The sequence below is a fragment of the Dermacentor silvarum genome, chromosome 8, assembly GCF_013339745.2.
Source record: "Dermacentor silvarum isolate Dsil-2018 chromosome 8, BIME_Dsil_1.4, whole genome shotgun sequence".
Lineage (NCBI taxonomy): Eukaryota > Metazoa > Arthropoda > Arachnida > Ixodida > Ixodidae > Dermacentor > Dermacentor silvarum.
Window position 1 is genome coordinate 88,840,712 of NC_051161.1, and position 20,590 is coordinate 88,861,301.

Consider the following 20,590-nt stretch of genomic DNA (forward strand, 5'->3'; position numbering starts at 1 on the left):
AACACGATTTATGCCTCGCACGAGGTCAAGATTTTGTTGCAGGCTCAGCCGACCGTATTCCGACCGAGGCGAAATGCAGAAAGGTGCGTATACACCACAATTTTGGAGACAGGTAATAAATCATGGGTTGGTGATGTCAGGGCCCGAAGCCCTTAACTACACTGTCTACACTGTCCCAAGTAGCACCTCATAGAAGTCAATACTAAACAATCAACATCACCACAATTGTCAGCGCTAACGTTATCATAAATTTACCAGCCTCCTAAAAACACAGTCAAGTGCATGTCAGAACACTGCACAGCACCGTACTCGATGCACATAGCGGTTCAATATTCTAGCTGGTTTCGTATCGAATTGATTCAAGTCATCGATCTTGCGACACTGACGCACTTTGTTCAGAGCAGTCACTGCATATGTAGTATGACGCCAATGTGGTATGGTATGTACCGCTTGGGTGGTATCCAAGCGGTTCCCGACGCCCTTCTGTAAGCATGCGAACGCTGCCTCACAGTACGAAGCGAACGGCGGCTCAAGAGCAACAGTCCGTTAAAATTCCGCACGGATTTTGTATGTTCTAAAACGTCGCCAGCGTACTTTTACTTTCACTGCAGGACGAAGGCCTCTCCCTGCGATCTCTATAACTAGGCCTTACGCGCGCTTTTTCATGTTATGCCTGCAAGTTTCCTGATTTCATTACCACACCTGGTTTTCCGCCGTCCTCGACAGCACTTCATTTCCCCTAGCTCCCACATCTCTGAATAAAGGGTATCTTTAATGTCAATAGCAAATGCCTGACAGCACTTGTCGGTCTTGAAGAACGCTCTTGAAGAATCTTGCCCGTACTGTATTTCAGCAGCGTTCGAGCTTCAAACTAAAAGACTGCTGAGTACTGCATGGGTACCCCCAGCACCTCTTCATTTCGGTGGCAGAGAGCCTGCTAAAGAAAATGCGCCGTCACCCGCAAAAGTGTGAAGTCAGCGCGCCGCGCAGGCAGACGGTAGCTGTGATTCCGTGTGTTCACAAGCTCTCACACAACCTGAAAAAGGTGGCCCAGCGGTACGGCGTGAAAGTCGTATTCAGCGCATCTAAGAGGCTGTCCAAGCTCTGCACAATGGCCGACCCAGAGGTAAGAAAGAGCAGCAAGCCTGCCGCACAAAGCATTGGCGCCCTCCACCCTTTGTTGATTGCGCAGAAAGTGTAGTCTACGAAATCCCTCTAAGATGCGGAAAGGTTTATGTTGGCCAAACTGGGAGACGCGTCAACGTTAGGCTAAGGGAGCATGCGAACGATGTGAAAAACACGCGTGAAGGGAAATACTTTCAAGGTTTCCGGGCTATTCATTGTTTAACATGTAAGGATTGTTCACCTGACCTCTATAACGAATCTGTCATGGTTAAGAGCAAATCGCGCTTCACTCGAGGAATTGTTGAAGCAGAACGTATTTCCCGGCTAGGGGAAAGGTGTGTAAGCGTGCCATCGATACAACTCTCAGATAAAGATGTGGCATTTTTACTCATGTGCAGCTAATGAAGTCTGTCTCGGATAGTGCACATATATGTTCTTCTTCTTTCTGGGGTTTTACGTGCCAAAACCAGTTCTGATTTTTAGGCACGCCATAGTGGAGGGATCCGGATTAATTTTGACCACCTGGGGTTCTTTAACGTGCACTACAACGCAAGCACACGGGCGTTTTTGCATTTCGCCTCCATCGAAATGCGGCCGCCGCGGCCGGGATTCGACCCCGCGATCTCGTGCTCAGCAGCGCAACGCCTTAGCTGACTGAGCCACCCCGGCGGGTAGTGCACATATATGCAAAATTTGTTCCAATGAAACCTGTTGTATGTCCAGCGCTCGTCCTGGTCGTTTCTTTGTGCAGTCCTTGTGATTTACTGCGCTGCTGTTGTCGTAATAATGTTTACAAGTTTATACGGCCGATAAGACTACTAGCCTTACTTCGTATACCTGTCTAATAATTTGCTATCGCAATCGATGCTTCCCCTTTCGAGCGATACTTAGACTTTTGGGGGATACGAACACATCCGCAATATTTCGCGGCATTAGCCTTTGGACACGTTGGTGCCTGCGTGCAACAGCGCTTGCTTGCCTCTGTGCGAGCTTCGCTGTAGCTTGTAGACGCGCGACGTGTCAGGTGCCATGTCGCGCAGTATCTCACAAAAGTTATCTAACGGAAACACCGCTTCTCTTATATTGAGATGTTGCCAGAAATTTTGGCAACTTCCAGTTAACCGCGTTTCACTGAGCTCATTTTTCCATCCTTATAGCCATTTTATGTAATCAAAAGGGGGTCTGCTAATCACCCGACACTGTGGCTGCGTGGCAATGGGGTTCTGTTGCTGAGCACGAGATTGCGCGTTCGATTTCCGATCATGCCTTGCACACTTCATTGGGGGCGAACTGGAAAAGCTCTTACGTACTTAAATTAAGTGACCCGCTGTGGTTGCTCAGCGGCTATGGTGGTGGGCTGCTGAGTACGAGGTCGCGGGATCGAATCCCGGCCACGGCGGCCGCATTTCGACGGGGGCGAAATGCGAAAACAGCCGTGTACTTAGATTTAGGTGCACGTTAAAGAACCCCAGGTGGTCCAAATTATTCCTGAGTCCCCCACTACGGCGTGCCTTATAATCGGATCGTGGTTTTGGCACGTAAAACCCCATCATTTAATTTTTTAATTAAGTGGCGCGTTAAAGAACCCCGGGTAGTCAAAATTAGTCCTGAGTTCTCCACTACTGCGTCTCCTCTAACCCCTGCATCGCTTTCAGACATTTACATTTCGTGAATCGGATCACATGATCCCGGGACCACCGGCCACATAAAGCATAAAGCGTGCAACGTATCAGTCAACAATGAGCGCAACCTTCCTCTTACGCGAAATCTCTGCACTGAGGAATTAAATATATTGAAGAAGCAGTAGAGTTCTTAGAGCAGACTGTAAAGGAAAGAATTCGAATTCTAGTTAGTACCTAGAGAGCCTGATTAAAGCCTGCAATGGCCAACTGCTATCTTCGTGCGGGGGCAGGTTATCAGTTCTTGCTCATTTTCCTATTCGCTGCCACTGAATACTGGAATAATCTATGCGCGCGCTCCCTGACTCGCATTCCACGATCTTCTAGAAGCCCACACCAAATCGCATGCGAAGTTCAGTAGTTGCAGACATGTTGTTCTACGGCTACTCTCCTCGCTTTGAAACATCATTGCTTATTTCGTTCATTCAAAGCCTGCTCTTTCATGTAGTTTGATTTATTACGCCCACACGAAACGCCAGCTAAATCCTCTTACTGCTAATATTTTAACGCATCGTTATATTACGTCATAGTGGTGCCATCACCGCAGCCAAGACGAACCCAAGGTATCATGCTTATCATTTAGTGAGAATCTCCCCCCCCCCCCCCCCCCCCCCCAAAAAAAAAAAAACGAAGAAGAAAAGGATCCTAGTTTACACTATCGAACGAAACACGCGCATTCTACATTTACTTCGGCCGCCTGGAGAGATGGCACTACTCACAATAGCGCTTAAAATTCAGCAATTGTTTCAAGGTCGGCTCAAAAGAAACGTAAAAATTGTAAATTGCTTTTCCGTTTCGCATTCCTAACAACGCGCATTTACAGCTATGCCCTTATGCCGCTTCTTTTCAGTTAACAATTAAACTTGTCTCTGAATCACGTAGTTAAACTCATGCTTCGCACTATACCTATTATAATAGATTTATTTTTTTCAAATTTAACTCTTTTTTTTTATTAAGGAGCATCACTAAAATAATGCAGCTGCTTTCTTCATCTTAGCACAGCTGTATAGAAGAGCACTCTCTTAGACTTAACCAACATTATCTCGTGGCCATCGTGATTACCCGTAACCGAATCGCTCATTTGCTATAAGGTAAGCAACTCGAGCAGCGTTCTGTTCATTTTCATGTTATTTCTGTGCTATGTACAAAACAGGCACAAACAAGGCAGAGACACTGACAAGAGTGCAAACTAACCACTTATTTATTTTAGTGCACCCTCAACTACTTATAAAGGACATGGAAAAAATTAAGCGAGAGAAGTTGCCTTATTCAAATCAATATTTCATATTCTCTGATGTTTAAGCTAGCCAATGCAACGGAGTGACCATTGCAGCTCATCTCTATTGGGCTGAATGAATTGATAGCTATGGAAAGCATTATCCTAGAAGTCGCTTTTATGTACAGCCGTCATAGACATAACAACTTTATGGCCCCATTCGAAGTCTGAATGATAGGTATTACCCCGTCATGGTTATATAACGCTCACAAAATTTCGCAGAAGATAGTTTAAAAATCGAATTCTCCGAGGTAAATGATGCAAGTAATGCCAGTGTCTGTTACTGCATGAAAACAAAAAACATCCCATCGCCAGCATTGTGTGCTGCAGTTTATTTTCTAACCGGCATATTGATGAATGCGTCATTTCCAAAAAAATGCTGTTTTCCTGGCCCTCAATATATTTCTCTTCAATCAAAGGTGAAGACTGCCGCCATACTGAATTATTTCAGAGGTTTTCAATGCTCTAATGCAAGCACACAGGCCTCAGAAAGCTAAAGTTTGAAAAGCCCTCGGTTTACTAACCGAATTTTTTTTTCCCTCTCGGACAGCAGCCGCAATTTTTTTCCATAGATAATTTCCTATAGACCCGACAAGTCGTCAGCTGATAGCGGCAGTGGTATAATATGACCACCTGATATTTAGAGTCACCGGGGACATAGTAAGTATAAGTAACGTGTACAATTTTGTGCATTCGTTGAACCATCCACGTCGTAGTAGAACAGCCTGCGTGCGTGTCAGTGTTACCGGCGCCTGCGTCTAAACTATCCTGCCTATTGATTATGTTCGTACCACCTAAGGACCACATACATTATAGTTGACGTTTTCTTTTCGAATGGAAGGTACACAAAAGATATCTAGTATATTATAGCAATGTCTTGTGATATTTTGATGACTTCTTTTATAGGCCGCGTAAATGTCATGCTTTTATAGTGTCCGCTCGTCGACAGACAGTTTTCTAGTTCATAGATACTATGTTTAACTGATAAAAACGTCCGTACTATGCATCGTCGATTAAACAGTATTAGACTGTATAGTCAATGTCGTAAACCTTTACACTTCCCAGACTACAGCGCGCCACAATGAGCCGGACCGTGTCGATAATCTTGGGGTTCCTTCTGTATTTTGGTGTGGCAGCGGCGCAAGATGTGGCGGTTTGTATTTTTTTGTATTTTGCGTTATTGTGCTAAAAAATTTGCATCATTACTGAAAACGCCTTGATACTACACAGCTCACATGCCACGAGTCGATCTCGCGATTCGTTTAATGTGACACTTGCTATGCCAGGAAGTAACTAATGCCCAATTTTTCATGCAACTATCGTGGGATATAAGGGAGCGCAATTTATTTGGGCACCTTAACGTTATTACTTCTCTGCTCTATGTGTTCACGCGTTTAACTTAAGCTAATGAGCAACCTTACTCACCCATTCGCCAGACTTATATTAAGCAATTGAATGGTTACCACTTTTTTCTAAATTTTCTGCTGGATCACATTTTTTATTACTTTCAAGAACGTTGTTGTTGCTTCCCTCACTTCAGTACCTCCTTTTATAAGAACAAGGTATAGCGCGCATAATAAGTGACATCTGTGTAGAATCCTGAGAGATTTCCATGTGAGCCTAGCTCAAATAAGCAGTCAGAATGCACTTAAGATGAGAGGTCGTTGGAAATATTTCAGATGATTTAGGGGTACAGCTGGCAAAGCTAGAGAGAGAGAATTAATTTGAAAGACGGCAGAGAGGTAGGCCTGAGCTAGCCTGTCTGGGATGAGAGCGAATATTCAATGTGAGTGCCACGCATACAGCTTCTTATAATCGTGTGCTTCAGTCATTCCTCTGCTTCTGAACAAGAGGTCCCAATTCAGTTTCTGTCTACGGGACCTCCTTCTGTACACACATCTCTTGTTAATCCTACCTCCTCAATGACATGAGTAAACTGATTCTGATAAAGCAACACGCTCTCGCAGAAGACACCGCCGTCTGCTTAAGAACAACTTCTTCACAATGTGCCCAATGTTGTCCTCGTCACTACTGTACTGCCTACTGTAATCCCACTCAAATTTGCTAGCGCAAATCTTCAGCGAAAGCTCAGCTGTTAGACGGTTCAATTCCCATCTGCACGATACCACAGGGACGTAAGTTTGATCGCCAATTATGATGGTGTGCAGCATTTTGTTCTTGTCGCCATGGGTGATTGTGAAGTGAGGTTCAGGAGACGGCTGGGCGATGTTGTATCGGACAGGGGACGTATTCTCGGACGATCACTGTCGGCGATGCTATCGCCTTCTCGTAACGTAGTGCTCAACCAGCTAATCGGGGTGCGTCTGATGGCCGAGGCGATAGTATCGCCGAAAGTGATCACCGAGGAATACGTCCCCTGATTGACAGCAGATGGAAATAGCAAACCCAATTTCGAGCTTGTAATAATTGCTGTCACAGCAAAGTATTCATGCACAACTTTGAATCGCAAAAGTATTTCATACAAAAGTATATGGACAGCATTTGTAAACAGTTATAGAGAACAGTAACATTTTAACAGCGGAGCTGTTTAAGCTCTTGGTTATAGGCCGTGTAGTGTGAACAAAAAAAAAAAACTTCGCCTGGCGATGACGTCACCGCGCGTTGCCAAACAATGGCTCGCACAGATGGTGCGAGGCATTGCTAGGCGACGCACATGACGTCATCGCTCGGGGGAGGTTACCACCCTCTCCCAGGTTACCCTCTCCACAGCGCGAGGCGCGGCCGACGTATCCGGCGTTCGTCGGCATGCCCCGGCTGCAGCCGGTGTCGAGATGCGACATGCTGCATTTCGCACCGGCGTCGTCACCCAGAATGGACCTCACCCGCGTCTCGTCGAGCAGGTGATGGTGGTAGAAACTTTTATTGCCATTGATGGTGGGGGCGAAGACCCCTACATGGCACTTGGGTGCTCCCTTACTGTGAGGACGCACCCTTACAAAGCGAAGGAGAGCCCTTGGAGCGCAATCCTTCTCATAGCACTGGAGATGATCCAGCACTGGTCTTGAGGGGAAGTGCAGGTCAAAAGAGTCTCCCAGTAAGACTCCGCCATGGTCTGTGATGGGGGATGAGGGAAGGTGGGGCATGTGAGGAGGGTGTGTAGGAAGTCTCCTAGTTTACCGCAAAGTTTGTATGAGGAGGGGAATTGGTCTGGGTAATGTGCATGTAGCAGTAAGGGGTATGGGGCAGTCCGAGTTTGTAGTCGTCGCCAGTGTGCGGCCTGCGCTATGGTGAGGGATGGGGCTGGGGGTGTGTATTCCCTTCGTTCGTCCCGGTAGTACGAAAGGATATCACTGAAAGAAGGCAGGCGCTCCCTGGCCCGTAGAGGGGGCTCGACTCCTCCTGCCCGGAATGTGAGACCTCGGGCTAGGAAATGAGCCTCCTCATTGCCAGGGAGGCCGGCATGTGTTGGCGTCCAGATGAGGGTTATGGGGCGCCGGGGCTGCCAGAAGCGTAGTAAGCGAGCAGCGGTGCGGGATATGTAGCCGTTGGCATAGTTGACGATGGCAGAGTTGGAGTCAGTGATAATTTTGGTGGCAGATGTAGAGATGAGAGCAAGCGCGATGGCTGCCTCTTCTGCCTCTGTGGTGGAATTGGTGATGATTGAGCTGGAGGTTAGAAGCTTTGCCTGATTGTCGGCTACCGCCAGGGCCATACGGAAGCCTGACGTATATTCTGCTGCGTCCACGTAGACCACATCATGGTCCTCGCTGTACTGTTTGTGGAGAGCCCGAGCCCTTGCTATTCTGCGGTTCCCATCTCGCTCAGGGTGCATGTTCTTGGGGATGGGAGGTATGTTGAGGTTAGAGCGGGGGATAGAAGAAAGGGGGACACCCTCGGTAGGGTGTGTAATTGCGGATAGACTTAATTGGGATAATAGAGCGCGGCCAGCGGCTGAGTTAGATAGACGGGATATTTGTGCCGTAAAGGTGGCTTCTGTGAGTTCCTCAAAGGTGTTGTGGACACCGAGTTTGAGGAGTCTGTCGGTGGATGTGCTGGGGGGAAGGCGTAGAGCCATTTTCGTGCAACTGCGTAGGAGCGCGTTTACCCGGTCTCTCTCCTTCTGTCGGAGGGGTAGGTATGGAAGGGCATATGTGGTGCGGCTTATGATGTAAGCCTGGGCAAGGCGAAGTGCCTTTCGCTCGCGTAGGCCAGCCCGGCGGTTCGCTATGCGGCGAATAAGTCGGGTGGTCTGTTGAGCGTGTGTTTGGAGAGTCTTTATGACTTCTCCGTGCGCGCCATGGGAGTGTAGAACTAGTGCTAGCACGCGGATTTTGGATACTAGTGGGATAGGATGGGTACCTAGCGTAAGGGAGATGGAAGGAATGACTGAATCGTGTTGCTTGGGGCGGTATAGAAAGAACTCTGATTTGGAAGGGGAGCAGGTCAGGCCACGCTCCTGTACATATGTGTCGATGGTGTTTAGTGCCAATTGTAGATGTTTTTCTATTTCGGCGGCACTGCCGCGGTTTGTCCAGACAGTGATGTCGTCGGCGTAAAGGCTGAAATGGATGTCGGGGATTTGAGCTAGTTGGGGTAAGTGAATAAGTGCTATGTTGAATAGAATAGGGGAGAGGACGGCTCCCTGGGGCGTACCTCGTACTTCCAGTGTTATGCCTGGGAGGTGGTGGTCGCCGAAGGTAAGTGTAGCTGTGCGCTGGCTGAGGAAGTCTCGGATGTAGTTGTACATCCTGGTGCCCACTGCCAGGGTTGTAAGGTTCTGTAGGATAGCTGAGTGTGTAACGTTATCGAATGCCTTGGTGGGATCCACACCTAGGATAGCTTTGGTGTCGTAGGTTTGAGAATCTAGAATGTGTTGTTTTAGCTGTACGAAGACGTCCTGTGCGGAAAGCCCAGGACGAAATCCAAACATACGGGTGGGCATGAGATTGTTGCCTTCAAGGTACTTGCTGAGCCTGGTATGGAGTACATGCTCCATGAGTTTGCCGACAGAAGAAGTGAGGGAGATCGGTCTGAGGTTAGAGGTGAGCAGAGGTTTCCCAGGTTTGGGTAAGAACACGACTTTGTCCTCTTCCATTGCGGTGGGAGGGTGCCCTTTTGCCAGCACCCGTTAGAGTATTCGGTAAGGGCAGCAATGAATTGGGCGTCGAGATTCCGGAGCGCCTTGTTATGTACCTCGTCTGGGCCGGGGGCTGAGGACGTGTTAAGTCTCTGGAGTTCAGCCGGAACTTCTGCTTCTGTAATGGGTTGGTCAAGGAGGTCGTTAGTGGGGCCTGCATAGTCGGGGTGTAATACAGGAGGGTATGTGGGGAAGTACTGATTTCTAAGTTCTTGGAGGAATTCCGGTGGAGGTGTATCGGAAGTATGTATGAGTTTGGTGAGTTTGTGTCTTTGTGTGGTCTTAGATTGAGTGGAGTCTATCAAGTGCCTGAAGAGGTTCCAGGTCTGAGGTAGACTCATATTGCCATCTAGCTTGTTGCATAGTGATTCCCAGTTTTGTCGTGAAAGAGTCGCCGCGTGCGTCTCTATCTCTTTGTTGAGACGGGCGAGGCGGCGTCTTAATGTTCAGTTCCAGCGCTGCCTTTGCCAGCGTCGTTCTAGGCCTGCTTTAGCTTCCCATAAATGCAGGAGGCGCGAGTCAACTGTGTCGCTTGGGCAGTCCTCTCGTAGGGACGAGTTACGGATCGGACATCACCTTCTAATTGTTTGGACCAGTCGGTGATGTCCGTGATGGGGACGACGATGCGGGCTGCTGTACATGATCGGAAAGAGTCCCACTTCGTGAAAGTGGAGCTTCTGGGAGGTCTGCGTGGTAGTTGAGCATTTAAAGAGAATTTCGATGATGCTATGATCACTACCCAGATTCTGTTGTGTGTTGCACTCATGTAGCGTGAGGGAGGCGATGTGCGAATGTAAGGTCTGGTGTAGTGTCTTTACAGACACTGTTTCCCGTGCGTGTAGGAGAGGTAGGGTCGGTAAGAAAGAAGAGACCGGTCTGTTGCGCTGCTAACCACACCCGACGTCCTTTCGGTGTGTCGTGCTGGTAACCCCAGGCCGTATGCGGGGCGTTAAAGTCTCCTACGACGAGTAAGGAGCACTTGTTTGCTATGCGCTTCGCAAGAGTAAAAAGGCGTTCGAAGTTGCTTTGTAGGCATTTAGGGTGGCTGTATACATTTAGGACGAAGATACTATTCGCTCGAGCGTGTTGTGGCACAAGCTCGATTATGGAGGTGATCAATGTCTTGAATCGCTAGGGAATTGGGAGATGGTGGTGATTGAGCGGCTAACTAGAAACGCTACCCGAGTGGGCGGGGGGGATGTGGGTAGAATAGGAGTATAGCCGGGGAGGTTGAGTGGGTTGGAGGGCTCCTGCAGGGCAAGGATGTCGGGTCCCGTAGTGCAGGACAGCAGTTGGTGGACCCCATGAGGCTTCTGGCCAAAGCCCCGGCAGTTCCACTGCCAGAGTAAGATTACGGTTTGGAGCTGCCATCATGACAGTCGATTGGGGGGTTGGGAGTCGTGATAAAGGTGGGTGGGAGTAGTGAGCTGTGGCTAGGATAGGGTTGTCCTGTCCTTCAGCTGCTTTAGGCTTCTTACGTCTACTTGGGGTGGAGTCCAGCTTTGTGAGGCGGGTTGCGTAAGAATTGAGCCGGGACTCAAGGTCGCTATAGCGGTCAGAAAACACTTGGGTTAGCGCGTCAAATCGGTGATTAAGAGCAGCATTGTCTTGTGCTGTGTGAATAACCGCGTCTTTGAGGGTTGCACATTCCTGGTTGATGTGAGTGACAGCGTCCTGCAATTTTGCCTCAAAGCGAGCAGTAAAGGACTCAAGCAGGGTTGGAATGTCGTCTAGTGAGATGGGGGTGGAGGGAGGTGGCGTTGTGCATGGAGTTGAATTTATAGAGGGTTACGTGTCAGCCTCCATTGCTAGCGAATCAGGAGAGGAAGTAGGGTTGGAGTGGCTGGGCAAGGTATGGTCGTTGGGCGGGTTAAGGGGAGGAGGTTGAGGTGCGGTTGGAGCGGGGGTAGGTGAAATGGGAGATCCAGTAGCAAGAGCACTTATCTGGGCTTCCAGTTTGGCGATGCATTGCCGAAGAGCGGCGGCTTCTGCTCGGGCTGCTGTAGCTTCTGCTTTGGCCGCCGCTGCCTCCTCCTGGGATTTCTCCAGGGCGTGTTGTAAACTGGGATTCATTGTCATGGATGTCGTGTGCTTGTGAGAAGAAAGGGGCGTGTTCCAGGCTTGTTTCAATGGCTCTGTCCAGGCTTGCTTGTGTTGGTTGGGCTGGGTGGGTCCGGATGACAATTGGGGGAAAATGTCCCTGAGTGGGACCGATTCCCGCTGCTGCGTTTCTGGGTGGCTTGGCTGTTTCCGTGGCTGGTGAAGGTTTCGTCCCTTGCACGATCCCGTGCCGGTAAGGTGAGGGCCCTCACACAAAATGCACTTGGGCGTACAAGGAGGGTCTTGTTGCGAATTTTGTGTTCGACAGCGGGGGAAAAGATTGGTTTTCGGGCTTGGGCATACGTCGTGACGGTGACCCGGCTGTCTGCAATTAGTACAGGCATCCGGACTGCCACGGTATAGGTGCAGCGGTGGATGGCTCCCATGTACTTGATGGAGTGCGGGACTGCGTTTGCGTCGAAGGTGATTAGGATGGAGTGCGTCTTTCCCATGCGTCGGGCTGCTAGTATGGTGTACTCCGGATTTCTTCTGACCAAGTCTTGGTAGAGTTGCGTTGGGGTCTCGTCGTCATAGGCGTTTGTGATGACTCCTCTGGTAGACCCCGGTGGGGGTGCCACGTAAGCCGTGCAAGGGTAGGTTTCGTCTCCAACTGCGAGGGAGGTTAACGTCTTGAGAGTATCGGCTGTTGGGGAGTTTGTTGTTGCCATGGTGAAAGTATTGTTGGTCGGGTGGGTGCGCAGGCAGAAGTCGTCTGGTAGAGTGATTCCGAGCTGGGTCTGCACGGCCTTCGTAAGTCGAGGTGTTGGGACGTCTAGAAGTGATAGTTCACCTCGCGAGCGAACGACCACTCGAATAGCGTTGGGTGGGAGTGGTGGCAGCTGCTTACTACGCTGCACTGTGAGGCGCGTCTCCTTGGTCGCAGGTGGTAGGCGGGCCGGCGTCTTGCCGCTGCGGGTGGCGGCTGTTGCGTCGTGAGCCGCGTTCCTGGCGTTCGGGTTAGCTGCCTCGGAGGTAGCGTTGCCGGAGTGGTGAGGTGATTGCGGCGAACTGGCTGGTCGGGAGGCGTAGGCTTTATACAGCACTGGTGTCCAATCGTCTGACTGGAGCTCTTGTGCGGTTATGGTGTGGCCTTCAACCGTTACTTCCATCATAATGGCTGGCGTCGCCGGTGGTGTCGGCGGAAAGGTAGAGTCCGGGTGAGGCTTAACTGGGCAGCCGAGCGTCTCGGTCCTGATAATCGTTCTCAGCACAAAAAAGGTCGTAGTTCGCCCAGAATGGGCGGTTTCCCTGTCTTCCTTAGGCACTTATGTCGCTTCTCGAGCAGATTAGTGGCCGTAGGAGAGATTGGGTAGGAGCAGCATCGTACCGTTTGCCGGAGCCGACGTTGCAGGCATCCGCTCGCATTGACCCCTACGCGGCGTCTCCTCTCGTCGAGCAAGATGGGCTGGTGGAGTGCTGCGCTTTCGCTGGCGTGGCATTCCAGTGCTGAACGCACTTGCACGTCAACTCAACGTCGGACTATAAAGCGGCCTTTAGAAGACGGCGCGCAGACCCCGAGTATCGTCCTGATACTCGGGGTCGGCCAAGTTTGGCTAAGAACCAGCCAAGAAAAACCGAGTTAAGCAAAGGAAAGCAAAGCTAAAGCTAGAGAAGGGCCAGTGTCTTCGCACCCCTTAACGTGAAGCTGACACCATTTTTTGCCTATCGAATAGAAAACCTTGCGTCAGAAAACGTGTATGTCCGAATTACCTGGCACCTCCACTGTGTTGTCAAACACTCTGATGGCGTCCAAGCGATCACCTCCATTAATCTAGAGAAAGAAATGTGGCTGCTATGTTTCTCCTATTATCATAAACAGGAACCTCTCTTCTTCGTACATTATACATTTATTTCGAACTCTGTGAATAATTGTTTTATTCAAAGCCCAGGCTTTGAGTGGTGATGCACAATTTGACAGCTTCCTGTTGCGCTGGCACAAATACATACTGTGCTGAAAAAAATGACATAACACCGTGGACCCTATGTGATATTTCTTGGTACGATGAAAGATTTCGGAATCTTACTTGTTTGAACAGAATTACAGGCTGAGTACCGAACATTGACTCAACAATGGTGACGTCGTGGTCGGTAAAGATAGCTTATTTGTACAACCTGCCCTGTTGTTTTTTTCTTTGTCATTCTTTGATGTTTCACTCACGGCATTCTGCGGTTCTTTATCCTTCCCTAAAGACGCTTGTGAAAAAAAAAAGCAGCGCATATCTGTAGTGTTCTGCAGGCTTTCCTGCGATTCCTGCAATAAAATTTCACACTATAAGAGTTTCTGAAACCATTAGCAAGAAAAGGACCTCAATTTCCGCCTCTCCCTTAGTTCGCTTAATCCGACACACTTGATGCAGTTACCGCGAATGTTACTGCCGAACGTTGCTTTCAATGGGGTAGGTAGCGGGGTGATGACTGCATCATTAATGTAAAGCTATATTCGAGTGCGGTATGTGACAATGGTATGCTAAACGCTGATCTCATTATGTCATAGCGGTACCGCAGAGCGGCGGCGCAAGCGCATAGTGGCGTAGCATATCCCGAATTACGGTAGCCTATTTCGCATTGCGCAAAGCTAAAACAATCTATTATTTAGTTTAAAGCGTCAAAAGAGATCATGCTACAATGGTCGTTGCCAGATGGCTTGCATGAAGTAAGTTTTTTCGCGTGCTGGGTCTCTCATATGCATGTGCACGTCAGCATTCGCTTTAGCTATAGCGCGTCTAAAATTCGATTGCAAATCCATTTTTTTTCCTTCTTTATTTTGTAGTGCACGTCTCATTCAGTAATGGTGTAGACGACCATGCTTTCTTGCAGCTTGCGAGATATCATTGATTCTGCTGATGACAGGACGGTGTGAATATTGTTAGCATTTGCTTCCGCAGATAATGCTTCGCTTTCTTTTTGTTTTTCTATTTCTTGAAGCGGCCACTTACTAAGCCGCCTAGCCCTCGTGCGGGTACAGAGGCTCCTGATCATATGTTGCACTGTCGGCTTCCAGGCCAGTCAGTAAGTGACCTTTCTCGCATAGCTCCATTGGTGACTGCATCGAAAATTATTACATGCACTTAAAGCATGCATTAACTGTCAATTAAAGCATCGGGCAATATTCAGCTCGACTGCTGAAAATAAGTCTATTTGAAATTATGTGGAGAGAACATTCGCGCACTTAACAGTAATATATTCAGTTGTACATGGCAGCAGTGAGCCCCCGCAACTGCTATATAGGCATATTCATACACGGAAACCGCATGCTAGTCGACTCTTACCAACTGCGCCAAAAACGCCCTGCTGACGCCCCTGTCACACTGGACGACAAGCAAATGTCGGTAGACAACATTTCAACAAGCGCAGACGACCTGTTGGCCAGCGCGCTGTCACATCAAAGAAGAACAAGAAGATTGCATGCTGGACAAGTTAATGATAAGGATTAGTGACCCAAAAGTACACAGTGCGACCATAAGGAGCCCCATATAAAAGAGCTACGGATATTTTGAAAACCCCAGGTTCTTGCTCGGGGCTGTTCCCCACTTCTCTACCGCTTGTGTCACGTTAATAAACCGCTCGACAGCTTCTCTACATGGATGCTGAAAAAAACTGAGAGCACGTTGCTCGACAACTGACAGAATTGTAAATATCGCTTCGCGAACTGTGTTGGAACGGGACTGAGAGATGTCACCCTCTTGAAAGGCTTCAGGCTCCGCGTATACCGGTGAATTTGGTACATGCCAAACAGACGCCCCTTATCGACGCGTCATTAGACATTAGGGAAGCCACCTTTAAGACAAAATTCTTGTACAGTTGAACACAGTAAGCAAGTATTTCGGTGCTGCACATGGAAATTAACGCCCTTTTTCTGTGCAGTGTCCTGCTACTGAGGTTAGTGTTGAAATGGAAAGTATTGCCCTGGTATGTGCGAGAGTTTCCAAGACTTGCCGTGGTGGCTTCGTGAATATGGCGTTGTCCTGCTGAGCACACGAGGTCGTGGGTTCAACTCCAGGCCGCGGCAACCGCATATCGACGGGCGCGAAATGCCAAAACGCTCGTGTATTGTGCTTTGTGTGACCTTTAAAGAACCCCAGGTGATCAAAATTATTACGGAGCCCTCCATTACTGCGTCTCTCATAGTTCTGTGTGAAGTTTCCGGAGGTTCAATGCCGGAATTTGTTTTTGTTTTTATAATTTCTGATACATACGTTGAACCCTAATCGAGAACGTGTAAAAGCAGAGTTGGATTAATATGCAGCCGGCAAAGGTAATGTCTAATAGCCTGGCAAGGGAACAGGAATTCGTGATCGCCATTCAGTCTTTAGAGTCTGTGCAGGAGTACGTTTATCTAGGTCAATTACTGACAGAGGACCCGGATCATGAGAAAGAAATTTACAGAAGAATGAAAATAGATTGGAGCGCATACGGCAGACATTACCAAGTCCTGAGTGGGAGATTACCACTGGCGTTGAAAAGAAAAGTGCATAATCATTGCATTCTGCCGGTGCTAACAGACGGGGCAGAAACTTTGAGGTTGCCCTTGCGCCACAAAACACTACATTCATCATCATCATCAGAAGCTTTGAGGTTAACAAAAAAAGCTCGAGGACAAATTAAGGACCGCGCAAAGAGCGATGGAACGAGAAATGTTAGGCGTAAAGTTGAGAGACAGGAAGAAAGCGGTGCGGATGAGAAAGCAATCTGGGATAGTCGATATTCTAGTTTACATTAGGATAAAAATATGGAGCTCAGACGGCTAGGTAATGCGTAGAGCAGATAACCGGTGGTCCATTAGACCACCGGAAGAGGCATGGAAAGCGCAGTCGAGGAAGGCAGAAAATTAGGTGGGCTGATGAAACTAGGAAATTTGCAAGCGCAAGTTGGAATCAGCTAGCGGAAGACAGGTTCAAGTCTAAATCTCTCGGAGTGGCTTTCGTCCTTCAGTGGACATAAAAATAAGTTGATGACAATGATTTTCAGCCATGTACAGGCGAATTCGGTATACCAAACAGAAGCCCCGTATGGACGCGTAATTAGACGACGTCTCTGTTACAAATATTGAACAGCTAAACCAGCGCCGTGATTCAAACATTAGGGAGGCCACCACCGTCGTTGAAAACAAAGTGTACAATCATTACATTCTACCGGTGCTAACATATGGGGCAGAAGCTTGGAGGTTAACAAAGAAGCTCGAGAACAAGTTAAAGACCACACAAAAACCGGTGGACCGAAAAATGTTAGGCCTAACGTTAAGAGACAGGAAGAGAGTGGTGTGTATCAGAGAGCAAACGGGGATAGCCGATATTCTAATTTACATTAAGAGAAATAAATAGTGCTGGTCAGGCCATATAATGCGTAGGATGAATAACCGGTGGACCATTAGAGTTACAGGATACCACGAGAAGGGAAGCGCAGTCGAGGACGGCAGAAAACTAGGTGGGGTGATGAAACTATATATATATATATATATATATATATATATATATATATATATATATGACGCCCCTACTGCCGGACACCTTGGGATTGCTCGCACTGACCACCGCTTGCGCCACCGCTTCTACTATAATAGTAGAAGCGGTGGCGCAAGCGGTGGTCAGTGCGAGCAATCCCAAGGTGTCCGGCAGTAGGGGCGTCATGTAGCTCCTGAAGCACGGTTGAGCGGAGATGATGGGAAACCACAAAGAGAAGGGGAGGACCGTCAGGATGAAAATTGGGGCGGTATAATATCCCGTCGTTGAGGACGAACCACCATAACGATGGATCAGTAGGAGCAGATTCCATTCGGTCAATGAGGGTCCTCAAAGTAGCGTCATGGCGTTGCTCCATGGCCATGTCCAAAAACTGGGAAATGGAAATAGCCCTTTCGGAAGCGTCCGTGTTGGCGTTTGCGGGCGTGTTTACAGGCTAACAGGACAAGCAGTCGGCGTCATTGTGTAGTCGACCAGGCGTATACACCACATCATTGGAATACTCCTATATAGCCGCAAAGCCCAAGCCTCCTTGTGGGATCTTTTAAGGACGAAAGCAAACAGAGGGCGTGGTGGTCCTTTACAAATAGAAAAGGGCATGCCGTATAAATAGGGGCGGAATTTCGCTATTGCCCATACAAGGGCCAAACATTCGCGCTTGGTAATAGAGTAATTCCGCTCCGCAAGTGACAAAAGACGGCTATCGTACGCGATAACACGATCATGGCCGTGCTGAACTTGTGCCAAGACGGCACCGATGCCATGGCCACTGGGTGGCCACTGGCATCGGTGTGCACCTCTGTAGGGGCTGACCTATCGAAGTGTCCTAAAATCGGCGGGGTGATGAGTATGGTGGTAAGGCGAGAAAAGGCGGCGGCCTGAGAGGCTCCCCATGAAAACGGAACACTTTTCTTCAGGACATCTGTCAGAGGGCGTACTATGGTGGCAAAATTTTTAACAAAGCGGGGAAGTAAGAGCAAAGGCCCACGAAACTTCGGACATCTTTAGGGGACTGTGGAGCAGGAAGCTCCTTCACGGCGCGAATTTTCTCCGGGTCCGGTCGGATGCCAGACGCATTGACGACATGTCCAAGGACAGTAATTTCACGGTGGCCGAAGTTACATTTCTTCGAGTTGAGCTGTATACCGGCCTTGCGAAAAACAGCAAGTACAGCTGAAATCCGCTCAATGTGTGTGCTGAATGTGGGCGAGAACACAATAACATCGTCTACGTTGCAGAAACAAGTCGACCACTTGAATCCTTGGAGTAATGAGTCCATCATAAGCTTAAAGGTAGCCGGGGCGTTGCATAGCCCAAGAGGCATAACACTGAAGTGGTAAAGACCATCAGGCGTTATAAAGGCGGTCTTTTCCTGATCGACATCATCCACGGCCATTTGCCAATATCCGCACCGTAGGTCGATGGACGAAAAACGCTGTGCCCCGATTAGGCAATGAGTCACATCGGGTGTGCGTTTCGTGGATCGCGAATAATTATTGATGGCTTCTCCGGGGCAGCATGTCATTCCTGGAAGTCACGTAGCACTCACAGACTATATATATATATATATATATATATATATATATATATATATATATATATATATATATATATATATATATATATATATAGGGTAAGCAGGCCTGAGGACGCTGTTGTGTTAACAGTGCGGCCGATAAAGACACGCTGAGTTCCGTCTGCCGTCGCGGCTGCGTTGGAGTTTCTTGTCGCTGACTTGTGCACTTGCACCTCACTTTTTTATTCTTTTTACAGATTCTTTAGACATTTCGCATAAATAAGAAGTATTTGAGTGCGCAGCCTTCCGCGTCAGATTTAGCAAAGTGGTGCACTTGTTTAGATCGACATCTACAGCCACAGATCGTTGTTAGCTGCAAATACTGGGGAAAGGTGCATCGCTTATTCGAAATAATGTCAAAACGTAGAATAAGACACACACATCTGCGCATACTCAGCTGCGTTGTTCCACCGTGAGACGAGTCAGTATGAGCGGCTGAGCCCCTTTAATAACGGCGACTGTTACATATATCGAGCTGTTAAATCATTCTCGCTATTCTTTAACTTCATCATACTTACAATTTGCGCGTATCATAAAGCATTATTAGAGAAAACTGTGCTCGCATAAGCGCTCATTTAAAGGCCGTGTTGTTCTCCTGCGAAAACGCGGATGCCATCGCTGACACCTCTGGTATATAACTGAGCGAGATGGTTGTTTATGCTGCTGTACCGAATGCACCGTCTCTTGTTTCGCGTTTGACACATAGAAATACAGTACATCTCAGGAATTAATAAATGTGTCAGCATGACAACAGACCCACCCATCTACGTTGCGAATGCGACCGGCAGCCTACGGGAACGGTGACGTATATATACAGATGTTGGCACAGCCGTTGGGCAGAGCGCTCTGTTCCCGCTTGCAGCTTATTGTGTACGCGCCGCGGGAAGCGACGACCAGTTTATTTCAAATTGCTAAGGCCAGAACTGAACTATAAAAGCAGTTTCCTTCGTGCTGAGCTGCTTACTTTCAGTTCAGGTCCTCCGGCAGCGGGTGCACGAACTCGACGGCGCCAGGCCTAACCTTCGCTGAACAGGATCAACATTGGCTCACACTTCATGCGCATGGCTTGCGAAACTACCTGCCAAACAGCTAGGATGTCTGACGCTACAGATGCTGTCCAGCACGCTGGCCAACAGTTTGTGATCCTATCCAGCAGTGTGAATAGATCCTATAGTGCGTACATTGGTGCCTATCGTTGTACTAAAGGTGGCAGTTTTCTTGATTTTTTTTCGTAAGGGCAGTGAGAAGCTTTTGTAGAAGTTTACGCTAAAACAAATTAGCACAAAAATTACAGAAAAATGCACACTGTGGCATACACAGAAGCAGGACACGCAACGAAAACAGGTCTTTATTCATTTATTTATTTTTTATGAACTAGCCTTTGTTGCGCTTAGTGTCCTGTGTCTGTATATGGCCGCAGTGTGGTCTTTTGGAAATGTCTGCGCACGAATATTAGGTGTGTTTACCCGAATAGCCCGGTCTCAAGCTCTTCTTACGTGATAGAATCGCCGTATCGAACGCGACGTCAGGATGAATTTACACTCCTGGTTCAGCTCCTTTCCAAAAATTATGCCTGCCTGGTAATTATAGTAGCTAAGTGGAGTACTTGCGCAGGGACGGGTCATTCGTCTGTGATTTATCTTCCGTTTGCCGCTTCTCTAGGCTTTTAGTCCTAGCTATAACATGTATCAGCCAGTGTAAATTCGATTCGTACGCTTCCGTAGCGATGGAAATTATTTCTGGAGGTATGAATTGACGAACACGGGAAACTGGTTGGCTATGTTTTACCTTGAGGTGTATGCGAGTGGTTATTCGAATATTTCTAAAGTACTTAACCTCTACTGTTTTAGAAAATGATCGCGAGTTGTGTTATTATTAATTAGGTAAATACAAAGCAGTGCACCACCAGTGTACACGTTTGCTGTTTGCTAACAAATAGGCATATGGCCCTTCCTTGCCGAGTTGGCAAGCCAGTGATTACGATGCCTTATTATTTTCCAATCAGATTTGTTCCAATCAGTTGTGTTCCCGCTACACTGTTACTGCAAAATCATTACAATGCTATCTCCTGTCTCCTTTTCTCAGTGTCACAAGGCCATCGAATGCTGCCAGGGAAAGCCATGCCAGGATGGAAAGTGCCTTTAGGCTGCGTAATTCAAGGGTGGCGGTGTCCCGCAACACAAAAGAAGACCAGTGCCACAATGGCACGTGTATCGAAAAGAAAAAAAAATCCGGAGATGAATACCGCAGTTGGCGTTGCGGGAAGCGTATTTACAT

At 48.2% G+C, this 20,590-nt stretch overlaps 1 long non-coding RNA gene across 1 annotated transcript; it reads left to right on the plus strand.

Moving 5' to 3' along the window:
• Positions 1 to 3,825: 3,825 nt before the first annotated feature.
• Positions 3,826 to 20,501, plus strand: LOC125947534 (uncharacterized). The gene is made up of 4 exons (XR_007468356.1): positions 3,826 to 3,895; positions 5,146 to 5,233; positions 14,204 to 14,287; positions 20,399 to 20,501. It is a non-coding gene; the product is annotated as an uncharacterized LOC125947534 (long non-coding RNA).
• Positions 20,502 to 20,590: the final 89 nt, after the last annotated feature.